The 16854-nt window shown below is 39.6% G+C and overlaps 1 protein-coding gene across 4 annotated transcripts in view; it reads left to right on the top strand.

The window, feature by feature from the left end:
* AP1AR (adaptor related protein complex 1 associated regulatory protein) overlaps window positions 1-16854 on the top strand; it is a 1076438-nt gene that overhangs the window by 97005 nt on the left and 962579 nt on the right. The window lies entirely within an intron of this gene.

Here is a 16854-nt window from a genome sequence, read left to right on the forward strand (position 1 = left end):
GGCAACTGTGGAGGTCAACAAGTTGCTGTCAAAAAGAGTCATCCAAACTGTCCCAGCAGACCAAATAGGATCCGGAACTTACTCCAGATTCTTTTTAGTGGCAAAACGTACAGGGGACTGGAGGCCCATTCTGGACTTCAGCAGATTGAATGAATCAGTAAAGGACAAGTTCTGGATGGTGACACTGCAGTCTATACTCCCGTTGTTAGGGAAAGACAATTGGATGTGCTCAGTAGATCTCCAAGATGCCTACTACCACATAAAAATGGACAGGGCGTTGAGGAGTCATCTAAACTTCCGGCTGGGAGTCGGTTATTACCAGTTTTGTGATCTGCCCTTTGGTCTCGCCACAGCCCCCAGGGTGTTCACCAAATGTATGGCAGTAGTGACAGCTCACCTGAGACATCAAGGATTCCAGGTGTTTCCCTATCTGTATGACTGGCTCTTGACTGCCCCCACCAGGCATCTACTTTTTCAGACCAGGGACGCTACTGTTCAGCTTTGTGCCCAGCTGGGAATTTCTATAAATTTGGAAAAATCTGCCTTACTGCCCTCTCAATCTGTGATTTTTATAGGCGCAGAGATAGACACAGTAGACATGTTGGCTCGTCTTCCTGCCAAAAGGGCACAGAATCTGGTTCTTCAAATTTGGTGTCTTCTCCCTCTTACGAAAGGTCAAAGCCAAGACTATTTTGCAGCTTCTAGGGACCATGGCTTCCACCATATTACTAGTGCCAATAGCCAGGCTATACATGAGAATTATTCAGTGGCTCCTGTCGTTCCAGTGGTCCTTTCAGCATCTTCCATTATCTCATTACATTCTGCTGACAGAATCTTGCAAGAAGGATCTCCTTTGGTGGACACTACCCAATCAGTTAACCACAGGCACTTCATTTGTTCCTCACCAACCCATTGCCACTGTGACCACGGATGCCTCACAGATAGGGTGGGGGGGGGCATTATCTTGGCAGGACTGTCCAAGGCACATGGCAGGATCACGAGACTCACCTGCATATCAGTGTTCTAGAGATGAGGGCGGTGCTCCTGACATTGCAAGCACTCCACGACCTTCTGCCTCTGGGGACTATTGCAATACAGTCAGACAACATGTCGGTAGAATGGTATATCAACAAACAGGGCAGAAGCAATTCTTACCCACTCTGTCGAGAGGCCATGCAAGTTTGGAAATGGGCTATCTTCCCGGCGTTTTCTGGTGGCAACGCACATTCCAGGGACAACCAACGTGATAGCCGACAAGCTCAGCAGGGCAATCCTGATGCCTCACTAGTGGTCTCTGAAACCGGAAACAGAGGAACACATTTTCCGTACATGGGGACAGCCTTGCTGCGACCTCTTTGCCAGTCCAATCAATGCCAGATGCAGCAGTTGTTTCTCCCTCATCCCACCACCGGGGGAATCACTGAGAGACGCACTTGTTCAAGATTGGCCCCGGGGTCTCCTGTATGCTTTTCCTTCCTTTCCTCTCATTTCCAAGGTTATTCAGAAAGTGAAACAGCTGGGAAGCAAACTTATCCTCATTGCTCCTTACTGGCCTCGTCAGGTTTGGTTCCCCTTCCTCAGGCCTCTTCTGGACGATCCTTGAGTCCTGGACCCAGCTCCAGACCTGTTGATTCACATGTCAGGTTCGCTTCATCCCTCCTTACACACCCTCAATTTGACAGCGTGGCTGCTCCAGTTCCATCCCTAGTCAGGCTTCACGACTGCTCACCCTCCATGACTCGTATCCTTACGTCTTTTCATAAACTTTCCACTAGGAAACTATATTCCAGTAAATGGAGAAGATTCTCTATCTGGGCGGAGAAAATGAATGTTGACTCTTACACTGCCTCCATTCCAGTGGTTTTGGAATTCCTGTCTGAGCTTTTTTACCAGGGATCTTCGGCTGCCACTATCAGAGTTCAATTGGCAGCGATTTCAAATTTTCATCTAGGCTTTCAAGATTCTAATCTGATGTCACATAAGGTGTGCAAGGCTTTCCTTAAAGGTGCCATTTGTTAAGACCCCCCTTTCAAGAACCTGTTGCCTCATGGGATTTAAATTTTGTGTTATTCAAATTAACTTTTATCTTCTTTGAAATTCCTGTCTTGGAAGACTTTGTTTTTGGTGGCTATCAAATCGGCCAGACGGGTGTCAGAGTTGCAAGCATTGTCTGTAAAACCCCCTTATCTGATTTTTCACAAGGACAGGGTGTCCCTTTGTACTAATCTCTCTTTTGTCCCCCAGGTCTGTTCCCATGCCACCTTGAATCAATCCATAGAGCTTCCAGTGTTCTTTCCAAATCATTCCAACGCAGCTGAATACAGGTTTCACCAGCTGAATGTCCATAGACAATTACGTTTTTATTTGCACCGGACTAAGGAAATCAGATCAATTATTAATTTCCTTTTCTGAATCCAGGTCAGGCTTACCAGTTTCCAAAGTAACACTCTCTAATTGGATTTCTAGCTGTATAGCTTATGTTTACAATTCTAAGGGTATACCCGTATCCTTTAAAATCAAGGCTCATTCTACCAGATCTCAGTCTACCTCTGCAACCTTTCAAGCCAAGGTCCCACTTGATAATATTTGTGCAGCAGCTACGTGGGCTACCCCTCACACTTTTATTACTCATTACAAATTGGATTTAACCTCCAGGGGTAGAGCATCATTTGGTTCTACGGTACTCAGGAGTATTTTTCCTTGAGCCACCCAAGTATAAGGCGCTAGGGATGCTGTCCCATATGTAAGAATGAAGGTGAGATAGGACTACAGAACATAAAGAAGTTATGTACTCACCATAACGTTCCATGTTTGTAGTCCATCTCGCCCTTCATTCTTACGAACCCACCCTCCTACCCCCATCCTGGAAGTACCTGTAGACAGAAAAATATTATCTTTTTTTAATGGAGGCCTTTTAGTATTGGCTTCTTTGGTATATTTGTTATTATCTCTCCTAGTTAGCAGCAAACAAGATCTGGGGATTGTACTGGTGCACCATGGGATACCTACCTAGCCACAAGCCAACTAGAAGACTTCCAGCTTGTAAATAGGCCGAGTCGGAGCCAAGGATCGTCTCAGATCCCATATGTAAGAATGAAGGATGAGATGGACTACAAACATGGAACGTTATGGTGAGTACATAACTTTTTTTTTTTTTATAAAATAGTCATTACTGGTACTAAACATACAACATGAAAAGCATTTTCTATTCTGTTTTAAAATAGAAAATAAAATTTTTGTTTCCTGACATTTTATCATGCAGAACAGCATTTTATAATTGGAGATAATTAAAAAAAAGTCAGATTAACCCCTGTTAATAATGTCGTACAGTGCTGATATCCATGTATCCTTCTGTAATCCGAAGCAGTAGCAGTGCAGTGTTTATTCTGATATAAACAATGGCATTAATGTCTGGCTATGTGGTGCAGAGGAATGGAGGCCCGACTGAGAGGCAGATGTATGAGGTTTTATTAGAGGGCATGGCACTGTAGGATCCAGGCAGGGAGAAGGGAGAGGGAAGAGTGAAGAGGTGCGGCCCACTCACTTCTCCTGGAGGTGTGTTGAGAGGATAGGTGCAGTTTCCCTGGTGGAAACTAAAGAAAACCACGTGCCTTGTTTCAGGGCCTTCTTGGAGAGAGTGATCATTGCAGAAGTGATGGGGAATACTTCACAGACAGCACACTGCATGTCCCCTCACTCATGCTACTCGTGAGTATGTATGGTGATGTTGGGGACACGCACACAAATTCATGAACCACTCATGAATGGCCCCTTCTGGTCGACCTTTGTCTTTGTAATGTGGAACAAACAAATGGGCCGATTGGCAGGGAGGAGGATGATGATCAACAGACAGCAGGGGTAAAGTCAACTAGAAAAAAATAAATTATGATATTCATACCTTTATCAATATGTTGTGCAGTTTTTATAATCTCCCATAAAGATGTGAGCAGTAACTCTGCTAAGGTTTCTCCTAATTGCTGTATATTTTGTCTTTTTCAGTTTTACACACAACTTCAAAAACGGGGCTCACTCCATGCAGTAGAGGTGTGGCATCAGGATTTTTACTCGGTTGACCCTTGTTCAAGTAGAAGAGCTAGTCAGGGTGGGAGTGAGAGTAGCTTAATGCTCATGAGCCTCTCCTGAGAGGTGGGATAACTACAGTGCCACCTGGTGGACTTTGGGGATTTAGCATGGGCAGACTGACAAAATAAGGGCGATCACCCACTGCAGAATGTGCGTGGGTGTGCGTGGGTGCGTGCGTGTGTGTGCGTGTGTGTGTGTGTGTGTGTGTGTGGGTGTGGGTGTGTGTGTGGGTGTGTGTGTGTGTGTGTGTGCGTGCGTGTGTGTGCGTGTGTGTGTGTGTGTGTGCGTGTGTGTGTGTGCGTGCGCGTGTGTGTGATGGTATGCACACACTAACTGAATTTGTGCCAGTGTACATTGTATCCTGGAAAGGAGGGATTGCTTTAGGAGCAGGTCAGAGGAAGAATGCCTTCTTTGCGGTTATGATGGCACTGTACTAGGATACTCCATTCTCCTCTTTTGCTCTGTAGATTAGGGAGGGTCACTTGGGCACAGCAGATGGTAGGCCTGGGGGTGGGGGAGCATCACTGGATGTGAAAAAATACATAAAAATGAATTGATTTAACTTCTGTTTGTTAAAATCCTTCTGTTACTGCTGCTAGTGCTTGTATTTAAATTATTTATTTATTTAGCATTTGTTTACTGCAAAATTCCAACTTGTTATGAATCCTGTTTTCAGAGGAGGCCCAGGAGAAAAGCTCCAGCATACTTGGTTCAATTATTAAACTACATAATGTTATCCCATGAAGTACAGTAACAGTAGAAGAATCAACATACAGGATAAATAGAACCAGATCAGAAAATCATACAGTGAATGTTAAACACCAATCATATGATATTGAACAACTAGTCAGGTGCACTCTGTAGTGATAACCAGTGGTAAAGATGTTGAGCATTTTAAATGTGGGCAAAAGACTAAGAGAAAGGAAAGAGATTTTGCAGTTGGGAGATTAGGAAATGGAGTTAAAGTAAGGAGCTGTTGGAGAAGTAACTGGAGCTTTGGCTAATTAGGGAGGAAAGGATGGGGAAAGAAAATGGAGAAGGAAGGAAGAGAGGCGAGAGAAAGGAATAGAAGGAAAGTAAAAAAACATGTATCTGACGTGCATGTTGATTTTGATGCAAGTAAGACTGTAAATTTGAGTATTTTTATTTTTTTAACAAGAGGCCGTGTGTGACAGATAATTGGACTGTCATTTTTATGAGGTTCATTTAGATTTTAGAGCATCAGAAAATGATAAAGGTATAAAGAAAACTTGAGAGCTCTCCTTAACACACACACGTGATACATTTTCACATACAGTTCCTTTGGACATTATATTACTCAGTGTCTTCTCAGGGAAATGTGTTCTCAGTTAACAGCTTTTAAGAAATACTTGATATGTACTAATTTCAGCTAACCAGTGCATACAGGATTCAGCTAACCACCAAATACGTTTCCGCTGTCATAATCAGCTTATTTTTCCTTTACACTGAATTAATTTATTGTACATTTGGCTAGTGTCCAGTTCATGTAATCTGTTGTTTAAACAACTGTTTAGCCGTGATGATCTATTTGATATCCAAACATTTATTAAAAATCCATCTATATTTGTAGCTGTAGAATGTTTGCATTTCATCTGCAGCAGTATGCATTTACAAATTGTACAGTCATTATTTAACTTTTCACATTTAAGGCAGCAAAGTGTGCTGTGTGAACGTTTAGTCAAAGCAAGGCTTTAGAAAATATTCTGTAATTGTGTGCCAGACAGCCTTGTGTGTTTTTTCATTAGATGTAACTGCAGTGTGACCTGCAGAAGCTAACATGTAGCAGGCTAAGCTAATTTATAGTCTTACTGGCCCATTTCTGCTACTGTGGCAAACAAAGGCTGTTCCTGACCCCCATTTTAAGTGCCCCCAGTAGAGGTTTGTATAAAACAAAGGTGTGGAAACTCCTCTGTAAGAGAGGTAGTTATAGACCTGCTGTTCCTCACACAGCTCTTTCTTAAGTATTAAACGTGGTCTAGCATGTGAGAAGTGAGAGACTAAGTTGAATAAATAATTAAAACTGCACAGCCTCTCTTCTCACTGAGCCAGCTAAACCCAAGGCTGAATGAAATTAATAAAACACAAGGGTAAGGTAAAACCAGGATACTTCAAATGTGGTTTACTGTCGTTGGGCAGATCTCATGGTTTTACCCTGCTTTTAGCAATAACAAAGTTTTGAGTCATTTGCAAGCCTTGCTGCCACCAAAAACAAACACTGGACTTCCTGCTTATATATATGCATTTATTTTTGTTTTATAAATGAGCCAGGGCACTGCATGAGCAATGGATCTTGGGAGGAATTGATAGACATGTCTTCTCGCATGCAATGGTGATGATGATGATGAAGATGAATGAGTGAAATTCAGATATGTCTTTGAAAATTGGGGATATTTGAAATAACGAGTGTAAAAAAATATGCTTAAAACCTAGGACGAGCAAAGTAAATTTGTACTATACCTTTTAAATTTTATTTTATAAATTATTTTTCTAATTATTAATCAGGTTACTAAATCCACTATACCACTCGTACATGCAAAAACTGAGAAAATTTATTGAAGTGATCAGATGGGCAGGAGTATAACATAATTTTTTGATTTATATGATAGCCTGATTTCATTTTATACCTGCAAATAACATTAATCAACGATAATTAATTTTCTTTTGCTAAAATGAACTGTAGTTCATAATGGAGCACTGATGTATTTGCCATCCTTATAAACAGCATGATCAGGATGTTGGAGTTTTTTCTGCTTATGTGTAAGACTTTGTACAAGGTGAATATCATTAAATGGCTGACCATGTATTTTCGGTGCTGACTAACGGATAGAGTAGGAATGGAGTTGAAATTGCTAACAGCATGAGGGAACTTGATTCATAACTTTTGAGCACGTCTGACTGAAATCTTGACAAGCACTCGGCATGGTTAAATAGTCTGTTACAGATCCTAAAATCTTGTGTGCCTTGGGGAAGGACAATCGTGGTGAGCTTTCAGAGATCTTAGATATGTTGTATTTTTATGGTGAGAAACAGCTTCTCCGGCACTTTTCTCTTTGTCTTATTAAATTATAAAATACTGCACTATCAAATCCAGTCTTTCTTCATGTTCTTGGGTATCAGACTACTGAACTCGCCTTAGCAACACACATTTTTGTGTGTATGTGTATGCTGTATGTAATATGATTTATATTCATATATATCCATACAGAGTTCTCCTTTCCTCAGTGTTGGCGCTATCCTGCTGCAAATGTTTTTTAGCGGAGGGCTGGCATCCACAGTAGTAGTGACATAAAGAATTACACTGTGTACAGTAGTCAGCTAAAGTCTGCGAGAGGAAGGAAAACAATGTCTGTATACCAGTGGGGGCTGTGCATTTCCTAATTTCAGCCACTGCACAAAAACTGTAGGACTGGTCAAATTGAGCATGTTTAGACCAGTAAGTGATGCAGGATGTTGGACATTAAGACCATGAGGGAATGTTTACTAATAAAGAATATGCACTTGAAGGAACTTCAATGAAAGTCAGGGGCACAACAAGGATAGTGTGTTTACTCCACAGGTGCAAAAACAGGGTGATGGGGGGGTAACTCCTTGAGATGTTCATAAGCTATAAAGTCACTCAGAAAAAGGGGGGAACCCTTATCTTACTAGGGGTGTTGTGTTAGCAGAGAAGCTATTAGTACTAGAAGACTAGCCCACCATAAGCACTGCACTGGGGGTGATCACAGTAGTCCAGAATGTGAGAGAAAAACTAACCAACAGCAAATGTTTTGTATACACAGCAGTATTGTAATTGGACTAGTGAAACTGGACAGCAAGGAACATAGTATATTTATTCAGTGTACTAGGGAAGTCTGCCTTTCAGCATAAGGCAGGCTCATACTGGAAGGCTTTGAAAAGTGAGAAGCAAGTGTAGCCAGGCTCCATATAACAGTTGAATTAGTGAAAAATAATTTCCACAAACTAAGTAGCAAACCATTCACATGATACGTCTGTGAGGCTGTTCATATCTGTGAGTGAACATGTATTCCTCTGCCTGTCTGTTTGTCTTCTCAGATCTGCAGTATTTTGCTGTTAGCCCTGTATTGTCTTCAAAATAAGTATAAGTGTAGGTGACTTTGAAGGACTGACTATCCTAAGTTGTGTTATAGAACAGTATACTTGAGTATTAATGATACGGAGGGCCCATTTCTAAGTGTGTTACTCATAATTGTGAGTCCTGCAAGTGTGAACACAAAATGGTTTACATGGGAGGCCCAGCCTCAGAGAATTCTTCTTACTCTAAACTAAGACGCTTCCTTTTGCTACAAGTTACAATGATCTCAGAGTTTATAATAGATTGCATTATTGCATATAATGTTTACAACACATCAATTTTTTTTTAGCAGTTTCATGGTGATATTATGTTTTAATCTGTTCATGATCTAGGGACTCCCTTAAAATGTTCAATCAGTTCCCTCTCCGCCATTATCAGTCAGTAAGACCTCACTATGGCCCCTTAATTGGGGTCAGTGGCCGTGCTACATGTTATTTTGCTGCAGACTGCCTCCCAATGGGAACATAAGACAGTGCCATGCTCCCTGTTTTCTGCTGGCTCCCCACCCTTCTCTTTCTGGGTGCAGAGGTGTCCTGAGGACAGTCATTTCTTTCCTCTGGCCTCATTTGAACCTGTCCTGATACCAAGGTTGTCGCTTTGTTTCAGGTTGTTTCCTTTTTCTCTGTTGGGATTATTGGTTATTATTAAACCATTTGTGATACAAATGTGCATGTATAACAAAGGATGGAAGTTGAATTCAGTAATGATGGACAGATGACATGCCATTCCTAAGAAAATATATAATGCTTGCCCTGTTTAGACAGAAAAATGTTTTAAAATGGCCAGTATAATTTATGGAAATGATTAGACAGTGTATGCCAATGTCTAGAGGTGCCTTGGGAACTGAGATATCCAAGGTAAAATACCGTTAAGGTCATTTGCAGAAAGTATTGCCCCATACAAGTCATTTAATCTCCTGTAATCATTTAGTGCTTTTACATCCATCAAACTATAAAATGAAGATATTGATGGAAACATTTTATCATTTGTCATTTGCCTCTTTACATGACGATTGCAGAGTAATGCAAACCAGAGACCTGGCTCACCTCATTTCACTTTGTGCCTTTGGAAAGACAATCCCATACAATGAATGATTAAGCAGAGTGTAATCAGCATAATCAGTCATTATATATGGACATTTTAAATTGTGCCGGAAAAATGTTGTAATTCTTAACTGCTTGTAATGTTTGATAGTGTAAAACACAGATGTGAAGGCCTAGCATAAAGAAAGAGTATCTGAGAGTCCCACTTACACACATAATTTCATTTTCCTTGTTTGCATGACACAGTTTTGTTTTAGTTGCAGGTTGTTTCTGTGTCATCCCTGTTTCCAGGAATTGATACTTAGATTATGGTACATGTGTGTGTGTGTATGTGTGTTTATGTATAATACCCACAAACTGAGATACATGCATAGGCACACAGCGGCAGGCAAACATGCCTACTTAGATATACCAACTCTGAGATCGCACTACTGTGGGGAAAAGGGCACTTCCTCATGTTGGCCAAGTAACTCCTTTTCATATGTAACCTATTAGTGGATGTGAACATTTGCAGTTTTATGTTTGTTGAATAGCAATTCTCTGAGTTGCTATTTCAACAAAGTAATATAGACCCAATTAATTCATATACCAGACTCTTAAAAGAAGTTAAGAAAAGGGTATTTAGAATTGGTATTTTTATGGAATTTGAGGCTTTCTATTCACTTGTTTTGTTAAAAAAAAAAAAAAAAAAAAAAAAGACAATGAAACCAAAACATTTATGGTCTCCTAATTTTTTGCATTTCACTGCAGGCGAAGAAACTATTGCTAAATTCCTAAGACCTGTCAGTTGTGCAGTCTTTGTTTCTTAAATACCAGTGTAATATGTGCTTGAAATATATAAGACACAGCAAATCCTTTTTCTGAGTGACATAGCAGTAAAATGTCCATGCTTGCCACACATTTTATTTTCAGTTACATAAAAAAGTATGTTTTTATCGTATTGATGTGGTTTGTCCGCTCCATGCCCCCTTGATCTGTAAGACAGCCATGCAACAAGGAAATCATGAGAGCATTCCAAATAAATTATTCAGTTCACATCACACTAGACTGTATTTCAGGAGCTATTAATCCCTTTTCCATTTTTATGATGTTTTTTAAGTAATATATTTCTAAAAAAGTAATACCATTCACCTTTTATACAAAGCTGTGCATTTTTGTTCAAAAGACTGCTTGCTGTATATGTGAGTATACTTGGATGCTTGTGAAACACTTAGTTAAAGCAATCCAGCTGCCATTCTGTAGTCATGGTTTGGCCACCAGGGAGCTTTATAAAAGCCAGGGTATCAGGTGTGTGTCTGAGTGCGGCTTGTGTCAGAGCACTTAGGAAGCTAATGTAATTACCACTGTGTGTGCAGTGGAGCAGTGAATGCCAGCATTAAACACTAAAAACATCACTCTAAAAAAGAAAATACCCTTCTACCCAAATTTAGAAATTGTTTCAAGACATTTAAGTCTTCACTTCCGTTTTTTTGGCCGTGTTATATCATCTGAGGCATTGAAGGTAATGACTGTAATTTAGTACTTCAGTCTTTAGTGCTACAGATACTGTCAGTAAGTTATGACTGCTGACCCATTTTGGACTGACATTTTCATTCTTTATGGCTGTACAGGAAACCCTGAGTAAGTCCTGCTAATGCCCTTGTTTTTTTTTTTTTCCTTTTTGTAGATGACTTTTTATTTCCATTACTGTTGCAGCCTTAACTGCTTCCATTTACAGGTTGTTCCTTGCACATGTCACTCCTGTTTAGAAGTACTTCTTAAAATTTAGGTTTATGCACCTTTATTATCACATCATAAATGCTCATCAATATCTGTCCATCTATCTATGTGTAGACAATACATATAGTTCTTGGTTTTGGTGTTGTCGTCTCAGTTAAGTAAGATTCGATGAAATGGATTTTTGCTCTACTCAAGTAGATATATATATATATATATATATATATATATATATATATATATATATATATATATATATATATAATGTGTGTGTGTGTGTCTGTGTGTGTATATATATATATATATATATATATATATATATATATGTATATATATATATATATATATATGTGTGTATATATATATATATATATATATATATATATATATATATACACATATACACACACACACACACACACACACACACACACATGATGTATGTATTGGTCTACTTCATTTCATTGAAAACTTATTTCATTTAAACTCAAATGACTGGGACCAATTCACTGAAAGCTCACTTCAGTGAAAACTCATTTCACTGAAACTCATTTCGTTGAAAGTTATATATGGCCTTTTCCCCACTGCAATCCTGGAGTTAGTATATATAGTAAGGGGGTGTGTGGGGGCAAAGCCCCCCACATAATTTGGTTATATGTTGTCTTCTGGAAAGAATTATTCATTGCACTTGTAAGTCTCCATCTGTATGCTTTAAAACGTTTACAATATGACCCCCCCCCTTACTTTATGTGTATGTTTTGCTGTGTGTGTGTGTGTATATAATATATATATATATATATATATATATATATATATATATATATATATATGTATATATGTATATGTATATATATATATATATATATATATATATATATATATATATATGGATCCCTATCACATGGTCGACAGGCCATATGATCGACACTCATTTGGTCGACAGTTCATTTGGTCGACAAGCAGTTTTATGTGGGGGGCTTTGCCCCCCACACCCTCCAATGTGGGGGGCTGTGCCCCCCACCCCCCCTAACTATATATATATCAACTCCAGGGTCACACAACATTGGGGACGGGGGAAAATCTGCCTGTCGACCAAATGAATTGTCGACCAAATGAAAGTCGATCAAATGGCTTGTCGACCATCTCAGGTAGACCCATATATATATATGTATGTGTGTGTATTTGTCATGCACTACCATATAACCACACCACTCGAAGGCAAACACACTAAGTTACATATGACACATGGTGGCATGACCCCCCCCCCCCCGCCATACTGCTTCCAGCACTATTAGAAAACAAGCTAGAGATCTCATTTCTCTTGTTGCAGATCTTATTTGGATCACAAGTTCACATACACACCAATTTGTCAGTCATCCCACAGCCAACATTCTGATTCAACACAGCACACTCCAAGTACATCTTTCAGGTGCAGACTGCATTCCCTGCTTATTCAGACACACACACTGTAAAATCAAAACCTATACTCACTGCAAGCTTTCAAAAATGCATGCACAACAATCCTTGATCTGTCACTGCAACAAAACCTGTCCACTAGAGAGAGAGAGAGAGACACACACACACACACACACACACACACACACACACACACACACACACACACACACACACACACACACACACACACACACACACATCAGTAGCATTCTGTCATTCACAGCCACTTGGAAACCACACACACTGCAAGCATCTTGCCACACATATAGTAACCCAACCATCACAGACTGAACCTATACCTTTTGAGCTGTCACTCACACAAGCCTTTACATGTGCACACACTGCTCATTTTCAGCTACACAGTACAAACCTTACCTATCATAACTCCCAATATCTCTCAACTGTCCCTGATTTTCAATGGGACGTCCCTGATTTTGACTCAAATTTTAGCTCTGTCCCTCTTAATCCCTCCTAAAAATAGTGACGTTTGGAGGAAAGCTGATGAATTACACTTAATGAATAATGACAATGATTAAGAGTTATAGACTTCTTTTACTTCAGAAAATGTATATTCATATGCTCTGATTCTGCCAATGTCTCAAGTTAATAGCACTAATATTTTAAGTGTTCCTGATTTTTTCTGGATTTGTCCCTGATTGGTTGAGAGCGATGAACCCCCCCCCCCCCCCCATATCACATACTGAACCTATATCTTTTGAGCTGTCATACACATGCATAATGTGCACCCACTGCTCATTTTAAGCTACACAGTGCAAACAAAACCCACCTCACAAGCACTAAACCGCACACACACACGTACTCACTGACAGTTATACACTCCTGCAAACCTGGCATTTGTCTCATATAGCAACAAGGAGTTACTATATAAGAAAAATGCCATACTGATCTCAGAGATCCCCTAAATGTGCACACCCATGCTTAAAAAAGTGTATATATTCATTCAGTGTATGACAAGAACTCACTGTCAACTAGTAGGACCCAGTGACACTCCACCTACAGGGATGACATTGTGTATTTTGTGTGTGTGTCAGTATCAAATTATTTTTGTTTCTCTTGAAAAAAAATGTTTTTTTCCTTTGTCTGCATGTTTGTTTGTGCTTTTAAGATAATGGAACTTCTGTCATAATCCAGTCCTGATTATCTGCTGTCCTGCTGGAGTTAAAAACTGAGGACTTTATGCTTCTGTGTATTTCTGAAGATGCATAATTCTGAAACTGGAGCATAGGTGAGGTTTATAAAGTTATTTTTATAATGGTGTCATTGTTTTCTTTTTGTGGGTGATACCCTCCCAAATCCTAACCTGTCATTTAGAACATTAGAAATTTTTTTTTGTATTGCTCTTCACTTTTGCTGCCTATATTTGTTCACACTTGACTGTATTTCAGCTAAATAGCATTTCTGAATGTCCATGACTTTTTTTCTTTTATGTCTTTTTATGGACAATTTCAGGCCTTATAAAGCCAAACCCTCTAACTATGGACATGCATGTTTCTGCCGTCTTATGACATCATCAGCACAGCATAAAAGCAATTCCAGTGCATTAATCTGCTTTTCTTCAAATATTGATTGTATCTTTTATTGCATGGAACACTTTTCTTCCTTGGTTTCTATTTTTTGGGAACTCATTCGTTCACTCCTTGTTTTGTTTCCGTTTGTTCCTCTGACCCTAGGCAGGATTAATATTAATGCCGAGCCAAAAGCTTATTATTTTCTTTGATGTGACAGTTTTGTTTTCACTTCTAGCTGCCACCACAATGCTGACATGTGGGATTGAGTATCTTACATGCACATTCCTACATCTGTCCATAAAAGTGTGCTGCAAACCATGTGTTTGATAACCTTTGTTTCTCCCTGCCCTTTACAAGTGAGGATCAAGCCTTAATGTCCTTTATTCCTACATTCCAGTGAAAGAAAGCTGTTAATTGGCTACTCATCCCTTCCTTTCATTCTCAACCCATGGGAACTAGAGATTATTCTCATATCTTGGTCACTAGATTTAAAGGCGAGCAGACATTGTTCATACCAGTAGACAAGCACTTTAACACCATGTTATTGAGAATCATGTTTTTCCCCTTTTTCTTTTATTACTTGTATATGTGATATATTACTTTCGTTATAATGCATTTTGGATATATCTTGCAATAAATGCACATCTCCACCTTTTCTAACCTGTAAACCACCATTACTGCTACTTTGACCTTCTGGGCATTCTTGAAACACACCGTCTTGGCTCTTCCAAAGACTGTTCTTTGAATGGGTTTGATTTCTTCAGTTTTTCCTTCCATACTGTCTGACTTTGAGCAAGTCATTTAATCAGATAATGCTCTTGTGTTACCCATAAAAAGAAGCAGATGTGCTTAGCGGTCATAACTAGTTTATAAATAAAAATAAATGGTCCATGTTCTCAAGAGTGGCACACTAAAGGATGACAGATGGGTGCAAAATGCCTTCTTTTTATGACCTGCAAAACTGGGTCTGGAAGTTCTGCTTATGTTCCCCTGACCTTTCTATATCTGAAAACTTAGTGCTGGACACGTGCTGTAAAGAAAGGACTCTTTGTAAACAACCTCCAAAGTATATTCCCTTTTATATTCTGGGACTGAGCACCCTCTTGTAACTTTCCAAACTCCCCACAGTTGAAGTGTTAAGGTGAAGACTCATTGCTGTGACATGGATATAGGCTGTTAACTTTCCATTTCTGCTCACTGAATTCCATGGACTGCATCTTTCTGGCATGGCACACTAAATCCTGTGTGACACACTTCACTCCTGTAATGCTGCCTAAAACCTAGATGTTTGCTGTGCTTCAGCACTTCAGTCATTGGTCTCTCTTTTACCTTTTTACTTTCCTCTTTTCTGTTTCCAGTGATGAACTCACTTATACATTATAATGGTCTAACATGACTCATCCCCATTTAGCAGCAACAAGTGCTGCTCAAAAGAGGATGTGGGATGTGTTTGCCTTGGAATTTTAAAGTATTTTCAGGTCTTTTTAAGTTGATTGCTAAATAGCAAGGGACTAAAAGTAAGCTGCATAGTCTGCAGTAGTTTTTGATCTTCCCAGTGTGTAGTCATTTCTTTTATATTTGTTAAATGCATCAAATCCCTACCTGTTAACCTGTACAATGTTTTGTGGTTCCCTTTCTGTTTTCCTGGCAGACATTTTAACTGCTTCCCATCCCTCAGTGTCATCCTTCCCTCAGGAAACATAGTGATATTTGTCTGATTAAGAACAGCTCTATCATCTCTCTACAGCATCTTTGCTGAACTTCTTGTACTGTTTGGAAGCTAGTCTTTTCAGTTGGTGCAAACTTCTTTGCCCCATCCCTATCATACTTGACTTATTTCCTTGACCTCTTGCGCAAGCATCCTTGCAGACAGAGAAATATCACTATAAAGATGGTAGTCACTGTACAGCAAGACCTTAATTCAACAAGTAGTCCCACTTAGCATAGGTAATCTTTGTATTCATGTTTCATAGTCTGTAGAATTTCACACTCGCACCTACATGCTGTCAGAATTAAAACATGCAGGAGCAGCCGGTGAGATAGACACCATATCAATTATGAGGCTCAGTGCTCAAAACGGACATCCAAGTCTGCAGTTCATGTGAAACAGACCATTACTTCATGGGACACCTTTTGCATTGCGCTCAGATGTACAAATAGCATTACTACTTGGACAGATGCTTATAATCAAACCATGATAATGTGCAGATCTCAGCTATGTAAACTGACACCTCCTGGTGACATCACCTCATCTGACTTTGCAAGGAACCTCAGTGGTGTAATAAACAAGTTTGTCTTCTTCGGAAAATGAAGGCATTCAAAGTTTAAATTAATACATATTGCTCCTGATGACCTTCATAACTCCCTCGTATTGGTTGTAATTGAATAGGTTAGCTAATAATGTGCAGTACTTCCTTCTGCTACAAGTATGCATAGAAAGGCAGGTGACACCTGATTAATGTCTGCACTGTGTGATCCACTATTCTACTTGGTCATCCGCTTAGAAGCAGACGCCCTATTCACTGCCTTTTGCTCTAGTCCATCTCATTGGTACAAAAGAGTATAATAAACATCTGAACATAATTGTATCAATACAGTGGATACCTCGTGAGGCCTTGGTATGTTGCCACTTGGAAAATGCTTGTGTGTGTGTCACTCTTAATTACCTTTCCTTCCTCATAATCCCATGTAATTTAGCTACAGACCACCATTAATCTTTCCTTATCTTATCTTTGGGTGCATTGCTGACATCACTTACTGATCCTGTTAGTTTCTATTTAGTGAGGGTTTCAAAGGATCTTTATCAATCAAATATACGGCATGCAGGTGTGAACTGGATCATACACAGGTCCTGCACTGGCAGACATAAACATCGGTAGTTGCATAGTCCTTCTTTTTACAGAGGTATTCT

Source organism: Protopterus annectens, chromosome 2.part0 (genome assembly GCF_019279795.1).
Source record: "Protopterus annectens isolate FY-2018-M chromosome 2.part0, PAN1.0, whole genome shotgun sequence".
Lineage (NCBI taxonomy): Eukaryota > Metazoa > Chordata > Ceratodontiformes > Protopteridae > Protopterus > Protopterus annectens.